This window comes from Fukomys damarensis, unplaced genomic scaffold, assembly GCF_012274545.1.
Source record: "Fukomys damarensis isolate Sample0158 unplaced genomic scaffold, DMR_v1.0_HiC HiC_scaffold_2, whole genome shotgun sequence".
NCBI classification, from domain to species: domain Eukaryota; kingdom Metazoa; phylum Chordata; class Mammalia; order Rodentia; family Bathyergidae; genus Fukomys; species Fukomys damarensis.
Window position 1 is genome coordinate 53,243,506 of NW_022900914.1, and position 27,927 is coordinate 53,271,432.

General features: G+C 33.3%; 1 pseudogene; it reads right to left on the minus strand.

The window, feature by feature from the left end:
- Positions 1–8,756: 8,756 nt before the first annotated feature.
- On the minus strand, positions 8,757–19,501 carry LOC104867301 (annotated as a pseudogene).
- Between the last annotated feature and the right edge of the window lie 8,426 nt (positions 19,502–27,927).

Here is a 27,927-nt window from a genome sequence, read left to right on the forward strand (position 1 = left end):
TGCAGAGGAAGATCTCACATTTGGCAACAAATAAACCTGATACCTATTCCTGAAGTACACACAAATCTCTAATTTCCCAAGCTTTTCCATACAATAATCTTGGAAAGACAGAACAAAACTAAAGTTTCCCAATGTCCTTTTTTAACAAAAAGTTACATACTTGACTGTATTCACATAAGTGTGTCAGCTGCAAAATCTTTACAACTTTATAGATATAGGCATAGAGTTAATGGTAGATGACAAACTTTTGCATTTTTATGAACAATGATATATTTGAACACAGAGATAAAATTTTCCTTTGCAAACAGCAACTTCAGAGGGAAAAAAAGGGCAAGAAAAATTAATAGTTCTCCTTTGGTAGCTCTATACCCAGCAAATATATAATTAAAACCTTAAGGACTCTCATGGATTAGTTATTTCAATTACATTTTTAATGATACATGCTCTCTCAACTGCCAAGACTGTTTGAATATCTTGCTGCATAAAACAAAATCAATTCATGCAGGAATGTTAAAAGAACATAGATTTATTAATATTGAGATACATGATATGTAGGAACACACAATTGAGGGGACATGTTTTTGCTATTCTCCAGCAGAAATTCATATATTATGAATTATGTAATAATATATAATAGAAAGAAGCAATCATTCTATTGAATAGCTTTGGTACCACTATAAAACACAGCAGCTGTGCATTTTCTTTCCCTCTAGTGTGGTTTTGAGTCATGTTTTCATCAGTGAAAAGGAATAGCTAACCATTTATAAAATAAATGAAACCCAAAAGAATCATATATGACTAATATTTTCAAGCTGAAGGCATTCATAATATAATATATTATAATAAGTTATAAATTATAAATTTTAGAACCTGTAAATCCCCCTAGGAATTAGGGAATACCACCAATAGTCTTTTTTCTTTTTAATCTTGTTTATGTATCATATGCTTGCATCAATTCTAAATTCAAGATTCATGTGAGCAGCAGTGTTATGGAAGATTGTGAAGAGATTTTATGAAAATTATCTCCAACTTGACACAGAATTACCGGTAGAATTTAAAATATTATGAGGCAATAACAAAGTTCAAAGTTGTAGAGCAATAACTCTTAAATCAATGAGTGTTAAAACTTGCTGCTCATTGCACTACTCTATACAACTAAAAATTGGTGATGCCTAGAATTACATTTTACTAATTAAATCACAGTTTCTTAAGAAAAGAAAAAAAAAAGACTTTGTCTTAAGACTGCCTCAATCTCTTATAGGTGTTTATAGAATTGAAAAAGTTCTGATTACCAAGAAATCTAAAATATTTTTCATTCTTAACTTTTAGTGTTTTATTTGTCCTGGCCTAAATTAACAAAGTCTGATAAAGCTATATGCTATCATCAAGAGCACTTAGGTATTCCATGCTTTTTCATGGATTTAATATTTTTCTCAAGTATATTAAGATACTAAGATTGAAAATTTTATTTTTAATGCCATAAAATACCTTTGGCTTCACTAAGTTTAGTTTCATTAATTTATTCATTTATACTTAATATTTCTTGCCATTGTGGTATTTATCAGTCTATGCCTAAAGATTTGTGTCTATTGACATTTTGACAATTAAATATTCTATAATTTCCCTCAGTTTTTAATGTTTAAAAGTATTTCCTCCTATAAAAGGTTTTAGAATTACAAAGGACTCTGGAAGTTTCATTTTGTGGCTTGGATTTTGTCAAACGGCTCTGACTTTATTTGAAGAGGAGAAAAATAGTTCCTAATTTGAGGTGGCCAAACACTCAACCCAAGATCAGGAACTGTGAGAAAGTAGGATAACTGATAACTGCAGAGCTGAGTGGTACTCTAAAAATACAATTTAATCACTGGAAGAATATGTTCAAATTTCTGAATGGTGTTCTGCTTTTTATAAAAAATAAAGGAAAAAAAATTCCTATAGTTTGCCAGGACTAGTTCAGTTCTTGTATTGTCACTCTCCACTCTAAGTACACAGACTTTCTCATTTTTCGTGTTACCAAAATGCATGTATTCTTCCATGTGTTTTTTTTAATTCCCACCAAATTTTTCTTAGTTAGTATTTGTTCACATTTCTGACATATGCTCAATGCTCTTTATTCAAGGAATATTTTTAAATTTCCTGGGATAGCCTCCACTAATTTATGGAAGATACCCAGTATGCATGGCTGTAGATAAAGGTTCTGTATAAAATGGTGTGATTCTCTTAAAAATATTTCAAAACACCTGGAAAGAAGTGAAACTTTCTCATTTCTTTTTTGAATCAATTATAATGATAAGAAAATATCAAATTAATATGAAACAAAATTATATAAAATAAAACAAGACACATTTTACCATCATAAATAATCAGTAAATTACTGAGTAGTCTAATTGTCAAGGTGGATTTGTTTCAAAAATATGAGGAATTTGCAGAAAAAATTAATCCAATTTTAAGAAATTTTCACATTTATTTTCATCTATGTAGCATATTCTCTAGATCATTTTTAATATCATTTATCTTTTAGTTATGTATATTTTTATACTATCTTTACTTTTTGATCAGACTATTCATGAGTTAAGCATTCTTGTATCTTTAAATTATCTTTAGTATGTATTAGTTTTACTCCTTGGGAAAGAACTTTTTCTGTTTCTGTACAATGGTAAATTTCTTTTCTGCTTCAAATTTGAAAAAAATAATCACAGAAAATGGCACAGATTTTTAAATATTCTAAAAGACCTAATATTTCATTACTTATTCTAAATGTATTTTCCCTTTTTCAATATTTGTTTTTATCAACTTATTTGCTATTCTGAGTTCTTTGCATTATTACAATTTTAGGAAACTTACTGAATGGTAATCTTTCAGATTCTTTCTTAGTCTAAAATTATCTACCCCTTGTCCTAGAACATAATAGTAATGTGGTTAGGTGAAGTATAGAATTCTTGGATAATGCATTCATTTCAAAACTCTGTTGTTGCTGCTCCATTTTCATTTATCTTTTTTACATTTTTACTTTTATTAGCATATGTTTGCAGTACAAAGTGATTATAGTTTCTGTGGGAATTAAATGCATGTACAGAGCACTTCCCTATTCTTATCCTTGATTCTTCCTTCTTCTCCCTGCTCCTTGCATCTCTTGGATCCCTTCCTATTTGAAAAAACTCTGTCTCCATTTTTTTCTTTCAATTTTTCCCCCTCTAACTTCCCTACCTCAACTTATTCCCTTCCATATTTGAAAACTATTTCCCTATTTTCTATTATCTATCTATTATTTGTGTTTCTCATGTATGGAAAACCACGTGGTATTTGAGCTTGTGTGTTTGACCCATTACATTTAATATTGTATCAAGGCGCACCCATTTACTTTCAAGTAAATCAAGTTTATCTTTCTTTCTCCATTGTGTGCATACATATATATTATAAACTTTTTATCAATTTTTTGTTGATGGGCATTTAGGTCATTTTCATAATTTAGAAATTGTGAATTGTGCCACTACAAATATGAATAAGCATGTATCAATGCAATATGATGGTCTTAACTCTTTCAGGAAGTTTCCTAGAGTAGCTAGGTCAAATAGAAGTTCTAGTCTTAGTTTTTTTGTTTGTTTGTTTGTTTGTGTTTGTTTTTTTAGTAACCTACGTGTTGATTTCCAAAGTGGTTGTACTAGTTTTCATTCCCATCAGCAATATAGAGGATATTCTTGAGAATTTTTTGGAGTGCAGGATGGTGGTCTTGAATTTCTTAAGATGACCTTTATTATGGAAATATCTTAATACTCCATCAATTTTGAAAGATAGTTTTGCAGAATGTATTAAGTCTGGGTTGAATATTGTTTCTGAGAGTGCTTCAAATACTTTGAGTTTTTCTGGTCTTAAATTTTTTGTTGGGAAGTCTGCTGTAATTTGGAAAGTTTTCTGCTATTACTTCTGTAAAGAGGGTTTTTTTTTTATTCCATTGTTTTGTCTTCTGATAGTTCTCTAATTCCAATTAAATTTAGATTAGTCTTCTTCTTATCATCTAGGAGCTGTGCTGGATCCATTTTTCATGTGTTCTTGGTGTGTTTAAGATATTTACCAATAATTCATCACTGATTACAGCCCTACCTTCTAATTTCAACACTCCATCTTTCCATTGGTCGCTTCTGCTGCTTATACTTTCAATAGAGTTTTTAAACTCTTGAATTTCTGGTTGATACATTTCCTTGGACTCTACTTTTTTTCTATGTTGGACATTTATGTTTTGTATTACACTTTTTCAGCTCAGCTAGCTTTTTATTAATGTTTTCTATAGAACTTTCTGATCATTTTGTTTACTAAGATCATTATTTGTTCAGTTATATCTTCTTTGAATTCTCCATGAACCTTGTTGATCTGTTTTGCCATCTCCTCTGTTATCCGTTCAGATAACTCAACTGAGTGGCTTTTGATTTCCTTCTCCTCATTGCTACTTGAATTGATTTGGGGGGAGTAGGGCATTTTGTGAGGCATTTTGTTGTCTTGTCTTCTCAATATTTTTATATTTTATATATATTTATATATGCATTTCTATATTTTTGTTCTACATGCAGAAGTGTGAAGGTTGATTATAGTCAAACACATAGATAGTGAGGCAACCTCTTTGCTTACTTTATGATTTTTAGCGATGCACTCTAGGCATAGCTAACTATAGGTCATTTACCTCTGCTCTCCATTTATTTAGGAGGTAAGACCGAGATCTATGTGGTTCATAGTCATTTCTCTCAGAACTTGCTGCAGTATTTTCAATGACACCAGGGAAATTCATATATTTGCAAACAGAAAAAAACAAGTGATAGTAATAACTGTGCCAAATTGACTATGGTAATAAAATCAGCAACTATAGCATGAAAAACAAACTCGATATTGACATACCCTAGAACCAATAATATACCACGCAGAGATCTATGATTATAGTATAAACACTAAGAGAAACCAAATACTTACCTACAGTAAATGTATACTGAATAGAATATCTTTACCTCTACTAACAACTGAATGGTATTCAACAGCAATAGCATATAGGTAACTATCTATAGATTTATAAAGTTTATTGATTATATTAGTAAAATAGAGAGCATGGGCAATGGGAACATAAAAATAATAATATTTGAAAAATTAAGAGATGGAAGAAGAGATGGTCACAGTAAAAGTGAATTAAAAATTCTATTAAGGAGTAAATGGGAAATACTATTACTAGCTACAAGTAACAGAAAAGAATAAATATGTAAAGAAGATGCAGTTTTTCTATAAAATGGAATACTATTCAGCCATAAAGAATGAAAAATTAGATTCATTCATAGGAAAATGGATACATATTGAGGACATAGTCTTAAGTGAAATAAATAAGTCACACGTGTAAATACTGAATAGTTTGTCTGGTGTGAAAAACTATAATAGTACATAAGATCCTAATGAGATAATTGACAATGTGAAATAGGAAGAAAAGGGCTAAAGGTGTAGGGTAAAGGCAATAAGGAAAAAGAAAAAAATATGAGAAAATGAACAAATGGAAATAAAGTGCTTGTAAATGGGGAGGGGAACAGGGGGTGAGGGGAGGGCAGAGATGAGTACAAGATCCCAATAATGAATATAACTGTACTGTATACCTAAAATATACCAATGGAGACCCTGAGAAAGTAGCTCGGCAGGGACATCGCATCTCCCTCTGCCCACCTGGACACAGCCCACTGGTCCAGGTAGCTGCACCCTTTATTGTGAGCTCCACCATCGCTGCCCCAGCCCCAGGAGGGTAGCCATGTGTGCAACCACCTCCCGCCCTCTGATCCCCTGACTGTGCTGTGCCAGTCCTTGGACCTTCTACACCAAGATATGGCTGGTTATAAAGGGTGATTTTCTGAGCTCCCAAATTAGAACATCTGTAAAGAAGGGGCAGGGGAAACTTGTGATAGAACTGTCTGGAGTTCAACCCTGCAGGAGGTTGAGGAGCTCAAATTGGTCCTTGTGGCCTGAGGTCAGTCTGTGTCATGGCTTCGAATAAAAGAGATAGGGAGATTTGGTTCTGCACATGTCTGCACATGATGTGTATTGCAACAGCAGAGATATAGTCTGAAAGAGGCCCTTCAAAGTCATTTTTTTTTTTGTCCTCTTCTTTCTTTTCCTCATTCCACTCTGTAAATTATTTTTTCTGTCCTCTTTCACCAACTCAGTCTTTTGCTCCACCATATAGGCCCTCGGCTCCTTTTCTATTCCTGCTCCTGCCCTAATTCAGATTTCTTCTTTTAACATTTTTCTTTTTTATTAATGGCACCTAATAACAATCTCTTTGGCAATATGGCATATACTGTACTTGATTTCTTCTCCAACTCTATTGTTCTGTGAAGAAGTCACTCATGGTAAAATTCCATGCTGTTTTCGAAGTTTACAACATCCATGGTCTTTTCTTGGTACTAGTGTTGCTGCTCTGTCTATTATTTCTCCCTGAAGCTGCCAGCCCTTACCTTTGCTCCTGGGGTATTGGCACCATACCCAGTCAGGTTTTTGCCTCTGGGACCCTGTTCTTAGGGGAAGCAAAATGCAGAACTAGCTACAAATTGGTGGTTTGTGTTATGTGGCTGCACTGCCTGTGGTGCCAATTTGGCTGAGGGTGGCTGTGGGCATGGATGTTCCTCCCATCATTTTACATTTTATTTTTTCATTTTATATCACTGAAATTTCTGATACCAACCTTATTTGTATTATTATACTCCTTTTTCATTCTTATTCTTTTAAGAACATGTTTTTCAAACCACGAATTGTTTTGTTTTTATTTTCATTCTTATATTTAACTGTGTCTCTTCATGAATTTTATCATTCTAAGAGTTGTGTTAATCAGCAGACAGCAGTTTTTAGATTTTTGAAATTTCTAATAGTTACATCTATTTTTGATTTTATTGTTTTCTCTTGATTCTGAACATGCTCTTTGCATATATTGATTGTTGAGAAAACAAATCCCATATTTCTTTCAACTCTCTAAATTTATGTCAATAGAAAGCTGACTGGGTGCTCTGGCATACTACTTCTGCAGACAGAGTTGACTTTTGTTTGGTGACTAGACTGTTTGCCTTTTCTTGAATTGATCTTTGGGAAAATATCCTTAAATTTTATGACATTAAAAGAGCACAATTTTGTTTTTAATCCTTATCCCCATGAGTTCCTGAGATATTTCTTGAAATTTAAATGATTGACATTCCTACATTATTAAATATCATTGCTGATTACATCACACAACACACACACACTTTTCTGTCCTTAACATTAAGGATTTTTCCATGTTATACAATTTTTGTCATATGTTACATTTTGTACTTCTGTCCAGTGATGCAAACATTTGTTTAATGAGAAAGCTTCTTCAACTCTATGATTTTCAATATGTATACAGCATTTTAAAGCATTAGCCTGCTCTGTCTCCTTATCTTAATTTGTTTGTAAAGTGACAGACTATGGATACACTTGGAAAAACTCGGTCTTTCCATTGATGACGATCTACCCGGGAAGGGATCCATGAGAATTTACCGAATGCTTAAATGAACATCTCAATTGAGTATTGGACTTGCCATTCTCACATATTTCTTAGTAAAATGTTAAGATTCTGTCCTACCTCTTCTTGTTTGTACTTTTGTGGTCAAAGTATTTAAAAACTATTTTTCACATGCTGTTTACAAATCAAATGGTGAAGATGTTGATCTCCATGTGACTCCTAGCAAAGTCAAAGTCACATATTTTGATACTTGCTGCATCAGGAAAAAGTAATGCAATACTGAAGTATTCACCCTATACATTTTCATGCACAATACAAACTATCAACATCCAGTATTGCAAGCAGCTAAGGAGATTCTGCATATTGATGTTTATCACATGGGTTGTTTTTGTAAGAATTTGGGTTTTCATTGTTTTCTTTCTTGAATAGGAAAGTGGAATTCACTTTCTTTTAATATTTTCTTACTCATCTATTTACTGAAGTTTCTTCTGTTCCCAGGGTGAAAGAGTTTTGTTCCCCAGATTAACCTCATTCACTTGAGAAGTGAGTTAATAACCAGGAGGATAACAGGAGATGAGGTAAAGTAATGAATACTTACCTTAATTTTACTATTGTTTTCCCCCTATTACAAGTGGCAGTTTAATATGCCCATGTCTACTCTCACTTGCTACTATCTAAGCAAATCTTCATTTTCTTTCCTTCCTTCCTAAAACAGTGTAAGGGCTACGCTGATTCCTTTGTTTTTTTAATGAGTTTTTAAAATTGTCTTTTTTTTTTTTAATTGAAGGTCCCTTATTGGTTCTGCTTCCATTGAGGGGAGAGACCAGGAAAAAAGGGAGGGTAACAAGCCTGGCACAGGGAGGGGTCATATCCGCAACATTCCATTTAAATACAGATCTAAATAAACAAGCAGTCTCTACTGCCCTTAGAAGTTGGCAGAGTGGGAGCGGGGAGGAGTAGGTGGGGATTAGGGAAGTCCTTAATAAACATACAGGCCCCAAAGCTGACTGCCTGGGAGGAACTTGGATTGCTTCAACCCAATAAGAATCAGAAGACTGAAAGCGTTTTGGGCAAGCCGGAACCATCAGTGATGGAGGCGGGAGGAAGGTCCAGCGGGTAGGGAAGTTATTTGAAAACTGTACCCCAGATTGTCCTCCCTCTGCTTGGATCCTCCCAGCCCCTCCGATATGGCAGGAAGGAGTAGCCCGCAACCCTCTGAGGGCAGGTCCGGGGCTGCCAGATGCTCATGAAGGACTGGAGGGGCTCACAAGGGCTCACCCTCCAGGAAGATGAAGGCACTACCTCCCAGCTTCTTTGATACTGTTGAGCGGTCCTTGACCTCCTCATACCAATTAGCCTGTAATTCATGCTTCATCCCTGTCAGCTTCTTTTTTAGGACATCCTTGGAACTGCCATAGATCATTTTTCTCTTAATGGGTGAGCACTCAGGGGCCCAAAAGATAAACACCGGACCTCTGATGTGAAAAATTATAATGGTACATAAGATCCTAATGATATAACTGACAATGTGAAATAGGAAGAAAAGAGATAAAGGTGTAGGGGAAATGGGAAGAGTAGGGGAAATGTAATAAGGGAAAAGGGAAAAAATTAGAAAATGGAAATAAAGTTTTTGTAAATAGGGAAGGGAGGAGGGAGTGAAGGAAGTACAGGGGTATGGGGAAAAAATGAGAACCAAGACCTGTCATGTAAAGGAACAAGATCCCAATGATGAATGTAACTATATTGTATACCTAAAATGTACCAATAAACTCAATGAGGAAAAAAAAAGATAAACACCAGGCTCTCCTTCTTGCTCTCCTTGGTCTTCTAGGTTGCATCATAGAGGGCATACTGGCAGCATCTTGAAAAGATGGTGTAGGGATCGTCCAAAGTCTGGTCCACATCCCCCACCTCCAGGATGCCTTCCTCCAGGATGATGTTCTTGTCTTCACTCAGGCAGAAGAGCACTGCCTTCGTGCTTCTTCACTTGCTGATGCTGAGGAATGGTGCACTTTCATGTCATTGAATAGTTTGATGATGCCATTGGAGACAGCCACACCAGAGGCCTTATTTCTGGAAGTGAAAGAGAGACTGAAAAAAGAGATGGAAAAAAACATGGAGAGCCACTGCAGCTGCTTGTAAGACCCAAGTGAACCAGGAGTGCCCAGATTCTTACATGAAACTTCTGCTGAAACTAAGCTGATTTGAAGAATTGCTTCCAGAGATAACCACATTGGGAGCTTCTGATTCTTCCCCCAAGCTGTACAGCGATGCCTCTGTGTGTATCAGGCCTGCACATTACCTTCTGGGGTGGTAGTAGTGATCACCAAACATTTGAGATGGACCCAAAGTACATGTGCAGAATACCACATCAGATGCAAATCCTGGCGTAGAGAAGAACAAAGAATTAATAAGTACAGATACACAGAGATATTATGCAACAGGTGTGCCTTTGCACAAGCTGCTCTTTTCAGGTATATAAGCCTTTTGCTTCACATCCTCAGCAAGCAGACATAGCACCATAAGTTGTGCACTGTCTCCTTTGTGCTTCAGCACAAATCCATATAAAACCTTATTTGGATAACACTGCTTGCACTTTCATGAGCTTTATCTCAAAGTGAGCAAAAGAACCTTCCAGTGAGCTAGTAAAACACTTAAAGCTGGTGACTCACAAGAAAATAAGCTATAATAACAAAAGGAGCTGTGCGTTTATTATACTTTCTCCCTTCTGTTATCAGAAAGTCAGGGTCAACTTGGGTGGGAGCTGCTCTGTGCTGTATGGTAGTCTTGGATCTTGGAACTTTCTTGAGAAGATCAGGGGGAAGGTCAAAAGAATCAGATTTATTCACTTAACATTAGTTTTTAGTAGTAATGTTTATTGAGGAACAAGAATATTTCACTCTAAATAAGCATTAATAAATAAGGATATTATACTTAGGAAAGTTCCAAGTGGATAGAGCCTAGAGATGGCAATCACTAGAATGACACCCAAGAAGGGAGAATGAACAGCCACTAGAGATGACAATTGTGATGGGGTCAGGCTTGATTGTTCTGGTATTGTTTTAGGGTTCATGAAGTGGTCAAGTATAGTAACTAATGGGATTTCTTTCTAATCAACTGGACATTTCTACTCTCAGTGTAGGAAAGGGAGTTTTTGAACTTATGTTGTCCTAATTGGAATAATCATGGCCTCCAGAAATCATGGATACACATTCATGTAAATGAGGTGCAATTTTGTCAGTGGGATCAACGCTATTTAATATGGGGCTTATATCCAAGATATAACTGTTTGGGATCAAAAGGTTCAGGGAGGAATTTGCAAGGGGCATGATATGCTCTCTTCTGGAAGCCAAAAGACTTCAATCTCAGGAAATCTACACTTCTTCCTTTCTCAGAATTTCTGTCTATAAAAACTATGCTTCCTGCTTCCCTGATCCAGCTCATTTCTGGCTAATTACCTGCAATATATCTTCTTTTCTCTTTCCTGTCCTGTCTTATTATTCTCCTCCACCTCCCTTGGCTTTTTATCTCTCTCACTTATTTTTTAATGTCTTCTTTCCTGATACATGTTTTGCCATCACCATTTGTGAGTATCCTGACATTAAACACAATTTGCCTACTTTTCATTTTCATGTAACTTTTATTGACTTTTCGTGATTGTCTTCTGAAACTAAGTATCTTCAGTTATTTACATTTTCTATTTTTGTTTCAATCCTCTTATACTAGCATTCTGCTCATTCATATGAAAAGTTAAGTCTCTAAACCTGAAAAGAAGAATTCAATTAAAAGAAAGATAATGATCGAAGGCCTAGATAACCAGGAGATTCATTAGAAACTTAACGCATTAGAAACTTGATGTATATTTTCAATGTCATTGCAGAGCATGATATAGCTGGAAACCATGACATCATAGCAGCAAGGTACTACAAATTTGGAGACGGAGTTACTGGAAACAACCAGAAATGTACTGGAAGCATAAATGCTGTGTTATATCTGAGGTAAGATAGTGAAAGAAAAAGAAAATCAGTAATAATAAAAGAGCAAAAAAAAAACCCTTCAAAAATGAAGTGTCTATTTGAAAAACATGAAGGAAAATTAAAATCTACAAACACATTTCAAAGGCTGAGAAACATGTATATTAAAAATGTGCTTCATAAAGCACTTTGCAAAATTTGGGCATGAAGAAAGAATATCAGATGATGATTTTTCTTGATCAGTGTGTTAGTATAATGTCAAAAGCAAGGGAGAATAACTTTCTGACAGTACCAACAGCAAAAGGTTGTTAAGAGGGTTAGTGAGCAGAACCTTTTCCTGAATTACAAAGCAGGTAGGCAACCTAATGCTTCTATACACCATAGAGTTTTATAGGATGTGTATTTCCAATGTTTGTCTCAGTTTAATAAGTCATCGAAGATTTAAGAGCTATAATGAATCCTCTCTCAACTCATATAAATTAACTGTAATATCTGAATTCTTTCCAGGCAATGAGACCAGTAAACTTTTACTTGAATGCTACCCATGACCAGCCAGACTCATGATACTTCTGTAGAAAACTGTACAGTTGAGCCTTATGGTTTGGATATCTCCCGAATGTCTGTGCTGAAAACATCATTTGATAAGGGTATGCGAAAGTAGAACCTTTGATAAGTGATTGGAACTAGATGAGATAATGAGGATAAGGTCCACATGATGACATTACAAAAGATGGGAAGAGAAATCTGAAGTAGCATGCAAATTTGCTCTGTCTCACTATGTGAGGCCCTCCACCATGAAAAAATACAGCAGAAAGGCCCATATGGTGATATGCTGAGTACCTACCAGTACCATGGTCTTACATATACCAGTCCCCATAAGATTAAGCTGCAGAACCTTCTGTTATTCATAAATTCCCTTACCTCAGGTGTTTTGGTATATCAGTAGAGAAACAGATTAACACTGAGTTAAGCTTTGTCATCTTGATATGAAATATCAAATGAGACATTAGTACTCTATATTGTCCTGCAGTCCTATCCATGAATGGCCATACTATTTTACTCTTAGAAACATTATTTAATTATGTCTTTGTCTCCAAACCCGTCACATTTTTTCCTCCATTCTGAAGAAATTAAAACTATCAGAAGTCCATTCCTTCATGTTAATATTGCAAAACCTATCCTATTTTCACTAAATCAACTTCATCCTTTCTGCTACAAAGTTTTTATATCTTCCAAAAGTAAATTGTGTTGCACATTTACTTGATTTCAGCCTTTGATTATGTTATAATGTGATATTTTTATTATCCAGACTCTTGTCTTCATGGTTTTCCTGAATGCTCTGTATTTAATATTTCCATCCAAATATATTCTTATACTTTTCATATAAAGATAAGAACTGCTTTACTTTATCCCTTTCCAACTATGATTATTTCAAACTTTTCTTTAATTCCATTTATAAATTTTTTACTCTAAAGACTGTGGCTTTAAAACACATTTGAGCTTAATATTTAAGAGGTTCATACCCAAGTTTTACTACTGTAAAATAAACATTTTTAAATAGGCAAAATTCATACAAAATTTAACTTTTTCATTCAGTATAATTGAAAATTGGCCATTAATTAGTAATTTTGCATCTTCTTTTTCTCTTAATTCCTTTAACCATCATTTCTGTTCTCTGATTTCTGTTTGAATATTCTGTCTGCCTTATTAAAATGGGATCATACAGAATTTATCCTTCCGTGACTGGATTATATCAATCAGAATACCTTCAGTATCCCTCTATATTGTCACATCTTGCTGTATTTCTTTCTTTCTCAGGCAAAATACCATGAAATTATATGTTATGGTGATTAATTTCATGTGTCATTTTCCAGAACTAAGAGATAGCCAGAATAGATGGTAAAATATTATCTTGTGATTGTGAGTACCTTTTTGGAAGGGGTTATCAAGTGAATTGATGGACTAAATAAAAAAGACCAACCCCCAAAACAGAGGTGGGTATCATCAAATCGTATCAAAGACCTTAATGGAATAAAAATATACAAGAAGGATAAATTTACTCCTTGTAAGAGTGTATATTTTCCTTTTCCTTTGGACATGAACTTTCCTTGTTTCCGAGACTTTAGATTAAATTTTGATGCATATCATCTGTAACCCTGATTTTCAGGACTTCAGATTTAAATGGATTTACACTGCTGGAGTACCTGATTTGCCAGCTTTCAGATGGCAGATTGTGAGCCTCTCCTGGGCCTCAAAAATCATGTGAAGCAATTCCAATTTTACACACATGCACACATACACACACTCTTAACACATGGATATATTTTTTCAGGTTCTGTCCCTCTGGTGAACCTAGACTAATACATATATATTGCCAAATTTATTTTATCCATTTCTTTTTTGATGGACATTTAGATGTTTCTACATCGTTGCAACTATTAAGTGTGCCACAAAGAAACATTAATATTCAAATTTATTTTTAATTTCTTATTTTAATTATTTTAAATAAATATCAGTTAAAAAATTGCTGGACCATATGGTGTTCTATTTTTAATTTTTTTGAACTTCCATACTGATTTCATGAAGACTGCCCCATTAGGCATTCCTTTTCTTATTATTACTTCATTATTAATAATTGTCATATTTGCTACTTTGATTACAGCCTTACTACTAATTCCAGTATATTAAGTAGTATTTTTTAAAAAATATTAGTCACATTGAGCATCTTTTCATATACCTCTTAGTCATTTGTATGTCTTCATTGAAGAAATAAATATTCTAGCCTCTTTATCCCAATTTAAAAACCAGAGATGAAGATGATGGATGGTGATGATAGACTCTCTGAGATACCTATTTTGGAAATTAACCTTTAACCTGAATATGTTGGACTCTTGACATGAACTCAATCAATTCTTGAGGGCTGGTTATAACTCAAGTTGGATGTAAGACAGTAAAGCTGAGATCTGGATGTTTACCTGGGTAAATGCTATAGATCATAACTGGCAGATGCACCTTTCATTAATGTGAATCACCCAAGTATATTGCATGTCAGGCCAGTTGTGACTTGAGGGTCCACTGTATATGGTCTCCAAATACTTTTTTTGTATAGGTTGCTTTACACCCCATTGGTGATTTGTCTTTGCAATGTAAAAACTTTTTAGTTTGATGAAAGAGATGAGAGAGGAAAACATAAATGAATGAAAACTCCATACTCAGGAATTGAACAGTTTAGTATTTCTAAATGTCCTCACTACCCAAAGTGATCTACAGTATCAAATTAGCAATCCCTGACTAAACTCATTGGCATTTTTCAATGGAAGCTCTTGCTTTTTATTAAAAAGAAGTGATCTGAATAATACAAAACTGATTGGAAAAAATTACTGATTATTAAATAAGTAGCAGACACAATTAATATTCATCATTTTACTGCCTTACTTTTTGTGTGGTGAACCGCAGTTGTGAGATATTAGTCAAAGGGTGCAAAGATTAATTATGCAAAATAAATCCTAGAAATCTAATATGCAACAATATGACTATTTTAACAATAATCATCAATTTAAAATGTGGTAGGAAGGTATATCTCCATCGCTCATCTCATATCCACAGAGAAAAAAGAAAACTGACAATATTAGTAATAGTAGTAGATACATATGTGTATGGGCAAGAAAATGTGGGGAATTTGTCTACATTTATCTTAGTTTTGTTGTGAGTCTAAAAGTTCTTCAAAATTAAAAGTTTAGGGCTGGGGATTTAGCTTAGTGGTTTCCTGTCTTCCTTGCAAGTGCAAGGACCCAAGTTCATTCTCTGGTACCAAAGGAAAAAAAAAAGGTTTAATTAATTAATGGTACAGTACAAGAATATAATTATTGAAGTGACCTTATACAACCTTCCATGACTTTACATTTAGCATCATACTAAAGTAATGTTCTGTATTTATTTAACCCTTCCCTGGCCTATCAGAGTAAACTTCAAATATTAATTCATAAATAAAATTATTAAGAATTTCAAGAGAAAATCAGGTGATATTAAATCAAGAATAGAGCTTTTGTGAATCTAGGACTCTAACTGCTAGCCATATCCAGATTAATGTAACTTTAGCTCAAGTTGTAACTATATGCTTAAATATTTCAAATATTACTAAATTATTCAAGTGTATAAATTATTATAATGTGGGTGAAAAGATTGCTGTTGCATAGCAAATCAAAGGCTTTTTGTGATAAAGATATATCTTAGGTAAATAAGTACAACAAAAGACAAGCAAGTTTATTTTCCTGTTTTGTATTCAGTCCAAAAATGCATTCCATACCCTTAAAGGTAGAAAAAACAATTATAATTTGTATTCATAAAAATATGTGTACATGGAAAAGTGAATTAAATGAATTATCCCGTCGATTTTAATTTCCTATTAAACTCAGTAGAAGATGCTCTACTAGCTTCAATCTGGCATTGCTCCTTAGGTATATCAATGGATTTTTAGGTCATGATTTTTCTCTTTGCCTCATTTCTGCTTACATACAGATATCATTTTGCTTGATTGTTCTTCCTAAATCATAACTACATATTTCTTGGTTCAAAAACTTTGCTTTTCTAATATATACACTCTATACCAAAGTACACCAAAATTCTCTATAAGTATAATTTACATTTTAAGCACCAATCAAATAGGATGTATTTCTCCTTAAAGAAGTGTTTTCTTTGTCATTGAATGAATACATATCTTTATGAACTGGAGAACATTTGGAAAACTATAACTCAATAATGTTATAATTGTGATATCTTCAGAGATACTTTTTTATATGTTACATCTTCAACATCCCTGTGTGGCATTTGTTTCCTATGGAATGCAATGATATTATGCAGTATTTCCTGTTTATATGCACAAACTCTTCTGACATGAATTGAAACTACTTCATAACCACAAATGACATCTTTATCTTTCTTCATAGCTAGAGGTAAAAAGAAAGGAAGATATCAGAGAACACAAAAAAATTCTCAAAATCTTTGAGGTCAGCTTTTTGCCTTCTAGGAATTTACACTTTTTTCTATTTGTACGGCAAGCTTTTTTTTTTTTTTGCTTAACTTGCATCTGCATGATATAAAATTCAATCCCAATCCCAAACTAGTGAAGATTTTCTATAAAATTACACTGCAGTAGGTTATAATAATTAGTTCTGCTTCTGGTCATGGGAAATAGGACAAACAGAAGGTTAAGTGCCAAATGAGAAATTTAAATCAAAAGTTTGTATAATACAAAGTGATTTAATAAAATGTAGTTAAGGGAAATTGTTTAAATTGTGAAAAATAGAAAAAAAATAAACAATTTTGTTATTTACCTACTTTTTAAGCCTCCATATAAATTGTGTCATTCAAATTGTGATATCTTCATTACAGTAGAATAGTTCCCAGCATTAGATCAAAATAATTGGGATATGTTAAATGTCAGAAAAGAGTATATTCTCCATGATACATTAAATAGTTCAAGTGCAAACCAATCTATGGGGGCAAAATTCAGATGAGAATTTAGAGATTGAAACACAGAGAAACTTAAAGGAGCTAAATATCTCTCTGGGAACTACCAATGTAAAAAAACTAACTTTACCTTACAGGAAATAAGAAAAATGGCTTCCTGTGAGAAAGTCTGAATGACAATGGCCTAGGAACACAGATCCAAGTTACCTTTAGTGACATGTTCTGCTGTGGAAGAAGTCACGTGTGCTTTTGTAGTCACAGTTTAAAAGAAAGTCATAAATCAATACCTTTATCAAATAGACGTGCAGGTACCTCAGGGTTCAGATGTCTACCTAAGGATTCAGATGTCTACCTAAGGAGAGCTTTAGAGATGATGGAGGCTAGGGGTCTGCTAAATTCAGCAATATATTCTGTGAAGATTACTTAATAACCACAAGATTGTAGATCACATGAGACTTAAGGTAAATGGCTACTAAAGGACATAATACAGTTCAAGATAATTTCAGATCTCAGTCAACATTTCATCTCTCCATAGTCATATGTTTTAATTAACCAAAATCAAGCAGTCTGTAGGATCTTTAATATTAATATAGATTATTCAAATTACGTCATAAAAGTGACATTCATGATATTGACAATCATTATTTTTTTACAGATTTATATACTCACAAATAAGCAATTTATTTTAAGTATATCATTTATGACATCAAAAATAAAAACTAAATAAGACTATAACTGTACTGTCTACCTATAATGTACCAATAAATTAAATTAAAAAATAAATAAGACTAAGTTTTCCTTTTAAATGATTAGTTCCCTTTGAACAAGTGAAAATAAAATGTTGAAACTGAAAGTCTATAATAACTTTGATGTTCAACGTAGCTCTTATTCTATTTCTTTTTCTCTTTCTCATTTTAGAAACTATTAGATTTAAAAGACAATTCGTACCACATCAGTTTTCTGTGGGACATTTCTGCCCTCCTTCTGTTGGTTCTGTGGAAAATAGGAGATCAATACAACACATTCAAAGTATTCAGACTATACTTTCACTCTGGCCCTTAATCTGCAGAAAATTTCAGCTAAGTAAAATACTGACTTGTTCAAATCATATAATCTAGTTAATCTATCATTTTTTCCTATTCAAATCTCTTTAGCCTTATTTACAGTCATTCTAAGATGATTCTCCGTGCATCTTCAATTAATTTCAGACAAAGATCTTTTGCTGACAACTGGACTCTTCCAACAGACCTTTCAGCTAGGATGGCATATTCTGAGCACTACTAGATTTAACTGCTCTATCCCATTGATAGAGGCTATGGCTCATCAGCTGCACCTTCCCTTCCAAAACGAGCTCTTACCCCCACGAAGAAAATAACACACGGAAAAAGTGGAGACTAGCTACTAAGGGGACTTTGCTTGGGAATGTTACACACAATAAGCCCCGGAGATTTTTGGTTGTGTTTATGGACAGCAATGCTGCTTTAGTTTGAACACAAATTTGTTAAATTGAAGGATACGTGGTTGATAATATTCTTATTTTTCTTTCTAGAACACAATTTTCTGATGTACATTGGAGTCAAATTTGACACACTGTTTCTACTCTGACCTATTAATTTTATTTAGGGAAACAACCTAATAAAAGTAAGTTTTTAGAAAATTGTAACTAGATGAGTTCCACACACTATTATCATGTCACATATATTTATTCAAATTTATTAGAATGATTATTACCAATATCGTTTCAGTGACCACAATCAGCACATTGAAGTATCCAACAAATTACAGGCGAATAGAGAAATTCGAGTTCAATCCCCTGTACAAAAAAAAAAAAGCATAGCGAAATAAATTAGTCAAGTCTATGCTTTTATTGATTTGATATATGTATTCACAATCAAATTATTCTCAGTGCCTTTTATTCAATATTAGTTTAAATAATATACTTATCTTTAAAGTTGAATTGATTTTCATTGTTTCACTTCATTTAGTCAGTGTCTTCCTGAATGTGAACTCATTGTCAAAAGAGATGCAGGCGATATTTTGCTAAGGAATATTTTTATTTCTTGTGTATGTACCATGATTGTGTGCAATTAAATTATTAAGAAGATTTTAATTATGTTCACTGAGAAGTAATTGAAGTATGATAGGTTGTTCTATGTCATAATGATGGTTTTCCCTCTGCTCAGTCTCCCATGAAATGTCAGGTAGGCATTATAATGCAAGCATTTAAACTTTCCATTCTTATAATTATTCAGGCTAAATTTTAGTTGAGTTTTTTCTTTCTCAGAGCTTATCATTTAAATAGTGAAGATTATAATTTCATTTGTGTTTAATAGTAAGTCTTCCACTCTCTACTCTGAACATATTGACCTCAATTACTTTTACAAATCAGATTATCCTTATTGCCTTCAGTCATTTCATTCATTTAAAAATGAAAGAAAGGACTATATTCTATGCAATTACCTTCCAAGTAGCAATTAGGAATAGTATGTTTAAAGAGACGAAAGCATTTTCTCCTAGTGAGAGTTAAAGTATGGATTGTAAGATTAAGCTCTTCTTCCTCATCCATCTGGCTAAAGTACTAGAGGGTGTCTTCTGCCTTACAATGCAGTACAAATATTTCACTTCAAGTCTAATTAAAGTTAAAAAATAACAACTTACATTCATAAAAAAATCCTCCATCTTTGTAGCCTAACAAGAGTTCTGCGATATCCAGTTGCGTTAGCCAGATACATTGTACAGCAGAAATGCTTTTTCTATATTCTCCAAACATTCCAAGAGTACTTATTTCCTGTTGAAAGTTTAATGACTCAGTGGTATACCTCAGGCCTATTTTTAACTTTCTGCAACAAGTACTAATCATGATTAACAGAGAACAGAGCTAAAGTAATATGTAGCATGTCTATGATTCTTTCTGTAAAAGTCACCAGACACTTCTTTATCTTTGTTTTTCTTTTTATTAGTCTGTGTTTGCAGTAATAATGATTGTGTAAACTGTTGGAATATGGTAACAATACATAACACACTTCAATTCCCTTCTTTTTCTCCCTCCATCCATCCTGTTACTTTTCTAGGGCAGATACATTTATTTATCTTTTAAGACCTCATAAAGTTAGTTATCACATACACAGATTGAAAACCACACCAATGGGAAAAAGAACATATAAAACATGTAAGACCATTGTACTAATTCAAGGTATACTTTTACATATATTAGTAAATTTATACAGAACTTTGAATTTTTCTACATAACCATAAGCATAGAGCTATCCTAATCATACTAGAAATCAGAAACTGTTTTGTTCTAAGTGAGCAAATAAGCAAGATTTGAGATTAATCACTTGAGAATCATTTGTTCATTGTGTATTCTTTACAAGGCTAGCATAACAAGGGACAATCAAATATTCTTATACTACTTCATTGTCAGGATGAACAAATGGCTTAACTTCCATTATCTTTTTGGTTTTGATGCAATATATACATTTGTTAGTAAGACTTTCCTGAACTGTCTTCTTTCAATGCATTTCACTCTAATACCATTCTGTAACTAGAAGCATATTTTGGCAGAATTGAAAAACTACAGCTTTATTGATGAATGCTATAGCAGCAGCAACTCCCCAAATTCTCTAGCCTATTATCCATTTGATAAATCCATATGTTTGCCATCTTTGATGCTTTGTGACCTTAACACAAAGTCCTTGGATTAATAGCTCCATCTGTTGGAAAACTGACTCAGGCCAACCATGTTATCTAATTAAATCCTGACTAGCTTGAGTCTCAGATGGACTCTGGATATGGACTCATAATTCTTCTATAATATTGCTTGATATAAAAGGGATGTGGTGGGCAGTCAAATAGCAAGAGTACACTTAGTAAGAAGTTTCACATTTTTGCCTTTGTAGTTAAGAATACTTCTTCTTTGAAATCATATATTTGAAAAACAAATTCTCAAAGAACAGATACAAAGTGTATAACTCATTTTCTTTTAATAGCTTAACATAATGTTTTCGTACTTGAACTGATGGTCCCCAATCCATGACTCTTTTATTTAGCATTCAGGTTAGTAGGCCTCCTTTGTTCCCTTGATTTTCCTGCAATATCTTTGTGAGGTTTATTATTTTTTGTCTTTATCTACTCACTATAAGAATATTACACATGATCACTTACCTCTTTATGTGCAGAAGAATTTAAAGACTCAAAGGTAACAATGATCATCCAACACTATCCAGGGAAGTGAGGATTGAGCCTAAGCAAACTGGAGGCATACTGCATTAGTAAGAACATCACTTCACCTTTAGGAGATGCTATTTGGAATTCAAACCATGTACCCTTGTTATGAAATTATCACCACAAAAATTTGATTATATGTTTTTTTCCAAATAATATGCCCACAAAGACAGAATGAGCTACCGGGAGAACAGGCCTATGCAATTTGGAAGTTTCTTCCTCTCAGTAAAACAATAACTGGTCCCTCACATTCTAATTAACTTTCCATGCAACAGTTTTTCTAAATCAAGCGTTCAAGTCCATTTGAGTGTTGTATTTCTCATCATAAATTAATAAGCTAGCATGATAGGTTTTCCACCACAGTTTGTTTCAGAGAGGCCTGCTTCAGAGAAAGAATTGGCAGGAGATCAGCACAAATTGGATGTTGGGAGAGAGGAAAAGTTGTGAACAAAGCTGTTAGTCTGAGCCACCTCAGTGAAAAGATTTTTTAGTGAAAGTTTAAAACTACAAATTTCTGTATTCTAGCCATCTAAAGCTGAAGTAGGGCAGATCCTGAATGCTTCTTAAAGCTACCATTAGTAATCTTGCAGGGAGTATGGAAAACAAGTTCCCAATCCAGAGTCCTTGAGCCCCTAGGGGAGAAGTGGAAGAAGTAGTGGAGGTGAAGGACCACTTAGTAAAGAAAATGGATTTCCTGGTGGGTGGCAATCTAAAGACAGTAGGTAATAGAAATAGGAAGTCAGGAAACGTAAATTCAGCTCATGGCTTGGATACTAAAGACAGGCCAGTAGCAGGGCTTGTCCTATGACTGCTTTTCCAATTGCCTTCGTGACTGCTCTGGAACATTCTTGTGTCCACAGAAGACTTCTATTATGTTAGGTACTGTTGTCTTTATTCCTGTAAGATTATTATAAGTTATGTAAGATGAGCTTGTGCTTATTGTAGCTGCAAAATTAAATTTGAATTTTGACCATTCTATAGGTTAATTTCATTAGATAAATTAATGCTGATGTTGCTATCAACTGAGCTTTGCCCTATAACAATTTTCCACACTGCTGTATCCTTTGCATGTATTTTCTATCAGAATTTATATAAAGTGGACCTCTCATTCAACAGTTCCCTATGAAAGGAAATTTTCAGTTTCACCTGCCTGCCATTCCCGTTCTTTTCAGTTTCATTTGTACAGTAATCCACTTTTGTCAACTCCAAAAAAATCTCTCCATAAGTATAGCTTCATCAAAATCCACTCTTACATGACAATTTGTATACCTTTACCACTAATTTACTTCTTTGTTTTGCACTATATTTCCCTTTATTTGTTTACTTATTTATTTACTTTTACATTGCTGGGAATTAAGCTCAGGACCCAACTGTGTGAATGTTAGGCAAATTCTTAAACTCTCTGCTGCTAATCAATCTGTATCAAACTTGACAGGCAGTAACCAGTCCTGACAAATTTAATTGAGGTTGTAAAAATATGAATAGCTTTCACTATGTATTTATGGAAATGGTGGTCACAAATATTATACTCATACCATAAATGTGTAGTAAATATACAATGCCATTAGTTTTTAAGAAACCTCTATTTCAGAGCTTAGAAGCTGTCAAAAAATATGTATGTGATAATCAATAATATGTGGCCCTGAACAAAATGCAACCAAAAAAATGAAAAAACAATTTAGATAATGATATGGAAAAGTGTTTTATATATTGATGAGTGAAAAGCAAAATTGCAAAGAAATACAAATTCATGTAAAAACATATACACACAGGTACATAATAAATATCCACACTAATGTAAATAAATAGTCCAATAAATTAATATATTCAGGAAATACACAAATTCTTCAGAATTTGGAATTCTATTTAGCTTGTCTAGTTCTCAGAGGACTGGATGATGTGCCCAAACACACACTTTGAGAAGGCTGACCTTCTCTACTGCGTTTATTGATTCAAACGTGGATCTTGTCCAAAATCTCACACACAACTACACAGAAGCAGTTTTTAGTCAAATATCTGGACAATCTATGATAAATTTTACAGGGTACTATGAAGTGAGTGCTAAAGCAAATCAAAGCCAGAATAAATGTAATGGACCAACACAGTACAGAAAGATTTAACAATACATTTTCTTTCTTTCATGGTACAATGCATAAGAAAATAAGACAGAATAAAATTTTTATTTTCTATTGAGAAAATTTGTGGTGGTTTGTGATGCCACATTGATTATGTACATAAAATGTAATTATCTGTTTTATGAAACTAATATATTATAATCATAAGTAACTAAACCATAAGCACAATCAGTTTTCAAAAGACAAAAAAAAAAATCTAACCATGGACATTAGAATGATTAACACCTTTATTCCTGAGTCATGGCCCTTGTCAATCCCTGCTTAGATGTAAGGGGACATTTTGTATTAATATGTTAGGAAAATGAGTCTCTCACTACCCCTCCAAAATGTTTTAAACAAAATGTTGATCTTAGTGGTGCTTACTATAGAAAGCAATACAGCCCAATAATTTGAATTAAATTAGATAATTCAAATTTTTTTCCAAATCTAAAACAGTATTTAAGTAAATTTTGATTTCATTTGTATTTTACTGGTCATTCAAATCATGTTATGTAATAAATTAACAAGAAAATAATCATTAGATTAAAATGGTATGCAATTTAGTTTCTTTTGAATGACGGTTTTAAAAAATCAGGTATTTAAGCCAAAATATTACACAAAATTTCTAAAGAAAGGAATCACTTTGATACAGCAATTGTCAATATGATGATTTCTATAATTTAATTATAAACACATTACTTCTAGGTTATAAACAATATTCTTTCATTACTGATTTTGATATTATTTTATTATTTACTCCAGTGTAATAGTGCATTTTTTAAAATTGCAGCCAAATATATGTTTCATAAAATTTATCACCTTAACTGTATTTAAGAATACAACTTAGTAGTGATAGGTGTGATTATAATATTGCATAACCAATCTAGAAGTCTTTTATCTAAAATAATTAAACCTATAAACATTAAACAACCTATTATTCCCTCAAACACTAGTAAACATCCATTCTTCTTTGCAAATTTGACTTTTGTGCATAACTTGAACAAGTAAGTGAAATCATTCACAATATGCCTAATTATGACTGTCTTAATTTCACTTAGCACAGTGTCTCCAAATTTCATCCATATTTTAGCATGTTTCTAGTGATAAGGCTCTAAAAAATATTTTTGATACCTTGCCTTCAATATGGTGGATATATATTCCAAAGTATATAATCATAATTTGTATATATAATCCAAATTAATGGATTAAATGTTAATTATATTTTTAATTTTCTAGGAACTGACATGTTTCCATAGTGACTGCATCATTCAAATTCCCAACAGCAAGTTTCTTGCATCTATTTTCTGCTTTGTTTTATTTTATAGTAGCAATCCTAATACATGTAATATGGTAGCTCAGTGTTGTTTTGTCTTTAATTACTAGTTATTCTGAGTGTCATTTCATATGTATATTGTCTAATTCATAACACGTTTAGATAAATGTATTTTCCAGTCCCTTTTCCTTTTTAAAATTACTGTTTTTCTTTTCAAATGCTCATTTGTAGGAATTCTTATATATTCTGGATATTAACCTCTCATCAGATATATGATCTATAAGTGTTTTCTCCTATCTCATATACTGCTTTTTATTTCAATGAAATTTGCCCAGGCAACTCTAGGAGGTGATCAATTTCCTCTTTCACCTCTTTAAAGGCGGGACTAACAAATCAAGCCAGGTCTTACCGAATCTGGTGGGTGGCACTCCCTGAACTGCTTCTTGGGCCTCTGGGTTCCATTGTACATCTGGAGCACTCCTCCTAGAAGGTCAGGAAGGGGGCCAACCTCCACTATGGAGCAAGCAGTCCACAAGGTTGTGTCTCTCGGCGCTCTGAGGTTTGCACTCCAAAGAAACAGAAGGTGAAAATACACCAGTTCCAAATCACAGCCATAAGCTACAGAAATACTGCAGGATTTTTATGCAGAGAGATGATACACCAGGGCCTTTTTCCCATGAAGCAGTTTTCTTCATGCCTCCACTGAATCAGCAGATTCATATCCAAAGCCTGAACATCGAACATGGAATACTAGCACACTTTCATACAATTTTCATGCCTTTGTCTCCCTTATATGGGCATATACTAATGTTTTGCAGTCTAGTTGGGTATACATTAGTGTTCTAAAGTCTAGTTACAGAGTTACATTGGAAATACACATGCTACAAAGAGATCGATAGGGCTACATTGTAAAAGTTCCTCTCCTGATACATCTAGTGGGGCCCTACCATACTAAAAATGATCAAGCTTAGTGACAAAGACATCAAAAGCTAAAATAAGCCAAAAGACACCCTCTTTACCAGTTAGCTAAATTATGTATACTAAAAAATTTTCTTGCAATAAGTTAAAAGTAAACACATAAGTTATAAGAAAATAAAGCAATCATGGCTGATACAGATAAAGTTTTAATAGTCTTCATAGAAGAAGAAACCAGCACCACACCTCTTTAATCCAAAGGCTAATTCACAGCAAATCTCTAACCATCTTCAATTCTGTGAAGGCTTAAAAAGATGAAGAAGTTGCAGAAAATGAATTTAAAGCTAACAGAAGGTGGTTCTTGGGATTTGAAAAAAGAAGATATGTTCATAACATGAAAACACAAAGTGAAGTAGCAATGGGTGATATAAAAGTTGCAGCAAGTTATTCAGATAGCTATTACTATAGCTGATGAAGGTAGCTACACTAAAAACCTAATTTTCAGTATAACTGAGACTCTTATTTTGAAGAGAGATGGAATCTGAGACATTTCTTCCTAAAGAAAAGCCAATTAATAGCTTCAAAACCTCCAAAGACAGGTAAGTATTTTGTTAGAAGTTAATGAAGCTGGTGAATAAATTGAAGCCAATGCTCCTTTACCCTTCCAAAAATCCTAGGGTTCTTTATAATTGTATTCAGTCTCTTCTGCCTGTGGAGCAACATAAATGGAAAGCAAAGCCTGGAAGACATTAAAATTGGTTGACAACAGGGTTCTCAGAATGTGTAAATCTCTTTTTGAGGCCACTATTTAGAAAAAAAATAATCTTTTCAAAATATTACTGTTCAGTGATAATGTATGTAGTTACCCAAGAGCATCTTGATGGAGCAATGTTGGTTTTTCACTTGTTAATACAATATCCATATTACAGTCCATTTGTCAAGGAATAATTCTGACTTCCAAGTCTTATTATTTAAATAATACATGAATTAGTCTGTAGGGGCCATCAGTTATGATTTATTATCCATGTGAGAAGAGTAAGTGGCAAGTCCTTTAGAAAGTATTAATCATTCTAGATTCTATTCAGAATATTCATGATTCATGGAAAGAAGTAAAACATCAGTATTAACTGTAATTTAAAGAAGTTTTTTCCAATAATCATAAATTGCTTTGAGAGGTATAAGTCTTCAGTGAAGGAAGTAACTGCAGAGGAGTAGAAATATCAAGATAACTACAATTAGAAATGGAACCCAAAGACGTGATTGAATTACTCCAATCACATGATAAAATTTTAACACATGAAGATTACTGCTTATGGATAAGCAAAGAAAGTGGTTTCTTGGGATAGAATCTGCTCCTGATATAGATTCTGAGAACATTGTTGAAATGACAAAAATACATTTAGAATACTACATGATAACCTAGATAAAAAAAAATGACAACATAGTTGAAATGAGTTAACTCTACGTTTAAAAAGTGTTCTACTTCACGTAAAATATTATCAAACATCTTTGGATAACCCTTTGTGAAAGGAAGAGTAACTCAATCCATCAAACTTCACTGTTTCCTTATTTTCAAAGAAACTGCCATAGCCACATCCATTGACTAAAGCCACTGCATTGATTATTCAGCAGTCTTCAACATCAAGGCAATATATTCCACCAGAAAAAAATGATTATATGTCATTAAAAGCTCAGATTTTTAATAACAAAATGTTTTTATATTAAGGTATGTAAATTTTTAGACATAATATTAGTGTGTGCTGAATAGACATTTATGGAGCATAAACATAATGTTTGTGCTCTGGAAAATTGAAACTTGTTTGACTCATTTTATGGCAATAGTCAAGATATTTTGGAAGTCTGGAACAAAACCCACCCTATCTCTGAGATGAGCCTGTATAGTGTTTTAGAAAATTTTATCTTTTTGTAAAACCAAATGAAGATAATTTCTAAAGAAATATGTACATTTTGATGCATATATTTAAACATATTATATAATCAGAAAAGAGAGAGAGAGAGAGAAAGAGAGAGAGAGAGAGAGAGAGAGAGAGAGAGAGCCAATAAAATAATCTAGGAATTGTGGCTCTAATATTACTTTTACATCCTGTTTATTTTTTTTCTTGCTACTATTAACATTCTTTTTATTATTTATCATTTTTTTCCAGGACAGAGTTAACTACCAAGTAACACCCTGGAGATTTTTTCCTTATGCTGTGATTTAGATCTAAAATGTCTTCCAAATGTCTTCTGTTCTCAGAGGTGGACGTGGCCAGAAGAAGCAAGGCACTAGTGGCATGATCTTTAAGGATAAATTCTTGTTTCTAGCTCCTCCTTTCTTCGATTGCTAATAACTCTTGGATGAGCACATTTCCTCTTCCAGTCTCTTCTATTGTGCCATTTCCTTCAAGTCAAACTACTATAGACTGAATCCTCTGGAAAAAATGAGCCAAAATAAACTGCTCTATC